Raw genomic sequence first — 2504 nt, forward strand, 5'->3', positions numbered from 1 at the left:
CATTACTGAACACCACCTTTGTGGTATGCAGAAAACTCACAAGTACTGCTTTGTTTCAGACAATATATTACTCATTTGTTAGCTTCAGATATTCAGCTTATAAGAGTAACTAAGTAAAAGTGAGGTACAAGTATGTAACTTGTAGTTATATAGATAAGTTGTATTAATTTCTTAAATATCAGTAAGATATGTTGGAATAAATTGAACTTGGTATGTTGCTACTTGTGAGATCCAAGGTGTCTAAATATACTAAAGAGTACATATTTGAGCAGGATTTTGTGTTCAACAATTGAATGTGCATGAATATTCTGGAAAAGAACTTTATTTTTTTCAATGTCCAACAACGAGTTACGGGTACTAGAAAATTTAATTTTGAATAAAAAGAAAACTTTAGAATAATGAAGATGTTTTTCAATGTATCTAACTTTTTTTCTTCTAAAATCTCAAACATATTCACTCGAAAAACATATTTTTGACCCTACGAAAGACTACTGTATGATATATCATACATTAAAAAAAATTAGGTTATTGTTATCCAAAAACTAGGTATTTGCACAGAGTGGAATATTAGCATTTCTATCTTGTTTCTGTTTTTTTCGCGCCAGTCATTCCTACATCCAATTAAAAATACTTTTAAACTTTTTGATTTACTTGTTTGTATACTTTTAGGTGGCTCTGCGCAAGCTGCTCGTTGTTATAGTAATTACAAAATGTCGCATTGAAGTGAAGTATGTCAATCTCAAAATCTCTATTTTTTTGGACCTTCTAATTCTAAGTATTGTAGGAAACTAACTTATACTTAGCACTGTATATTTGTGCGTGATTTAGCTGAAGAATTTGCTCTGTTTTTAAGTTGCAGCGTCAGGAGAAAAAAGAACAACAACAGGGCGAATTTCAAAATCCGTTTTCTCGCTACTGACAGAGGCTGGCCGAACTTTACGAGTAGATTTGTGTACGAATGATCAAGCTCTTTTGAGCCATAGTTTGTTCGCGCGTATTCTAGCGTTGCTGTTCCCATAGGCTATGTATTGGCCGCCATTTTGTTTCTGTGCCATCCCTACTTGGGGTCCACTACCGTTTCTCCCAATATGCAATGATTTGCTCAAAGTATAAACACAAGAAAATAATATTAATTGTACTTCCTTTTTCACTCAAAGATCGCTTCATTTAACCACAACTGTATTATCCCCTAATATAATACAAACAACTTTATAATACACATATACTGGTCGTCTTGGACAATAATAATTTGCTAATAATATAACCTAGACTTCCTCATTTTAATTAGGATTTTTTGATAATGTGCATTACATATTTGACAATTAATACATAATTAACGATCAGTTAACATTATATTCCAGTAAACAATGATACATTTTATTGTTTTATAAGTATTTATAATCACCGAGATCTAAGTTTTAAGTGGAGTTAACCATTTAAATCCTTTTGGCCAAAAGACCTCTCACCAACTTACATATAATTTACTTGTAAATAAAACCAACATTTTTGTTGAAAAATGAACATTTTTGACGAAATGTGGAACATCCTATTCATAAAATAAGTTATCGTAACTATTTATTTAAACTTTCTGCCCAAAACATCAATACCCGTTTCCAAAATGTGAGGATATCCATACATTGCCACATACTTTTTACAAAAAAAAAAAAGAAAATGAATCTGGAGTACATTGCGTTTCTGATACCGTCTACATTCCGTTTAAGATGCAGTAACACTTTTTAAGTGTTCAAATTAACTTTTTACAAATCTGTATGTAGCTTTGGTATGCGGAAACATCTGTTAGCTGACTTCTTGCACAGATCTTAAAATATAACGTTCAGAGATTGCTTTACTTCGGTGGATAGGTCGCAGGGGGGAATGCTCCCCAAGGTCTCCAGACCTTACTTCCCTAGAGTTTTTTTCATGGGAATACCTGAAAGATAAAATGTACAGCCATAAACCACAAACATTGCAGGATTTGTGGGTGATGATACAACAGGAAGCAGGCAAAATTACTGCTGACATGTGCACCACTGTGTGTCGGGCTGTTGGGAAACGATTCCGTTCGTGTACGAGTGTTGATGGCGGACATTTTGAATGTTTGACGTAACTTCAGTAATGTATCAGATTTCTATGTGTCTAATGTATTTGAAAAAATTTTGGGTCATGTTTACCCAATAAACTTTCTGAAATACAACATGTCAAGTTGGTTATACATATTTTTTTACTCACCCTATACATTATTTAGAAATTAGAGGTATGTAAAGGCTAATAATATGTAAGTGATAGGTTAATAAAAATTCATGTATTTATGAAAACTTTTTTTCCAAAATAATGAAAAATGTTACTTTAAGAAATGTGTATGAAAATACTAAATTAAACATTCTAATATTTACAAGCCCCCCAATGGCACAGCGGTATGTATGCGGACTTACAACGCTAGAATCCGGGTTTCGATACCAGTGGTGGGCAGAGCACAGATAGCCCATTGTGTAGCTTTGTGCTTA

This window comes from Limulus polyphemus, unplaced genomic scaffold, assembly GCF_000517525.1.
Source record: "Limulus polyphemus unplaced genomic scaffold, Limulus_polyphemus-2.1.2 Scaffold35, whole genome shotgun sequence".
In the NCBI taxonomy this organism is placed as follows: domain Eukaryota; kingdom Metazoa; phylum Arthropoda; class Merostomata; order Xiphosura; family Limulidae; genus Limulus; species Limulus polyphemus.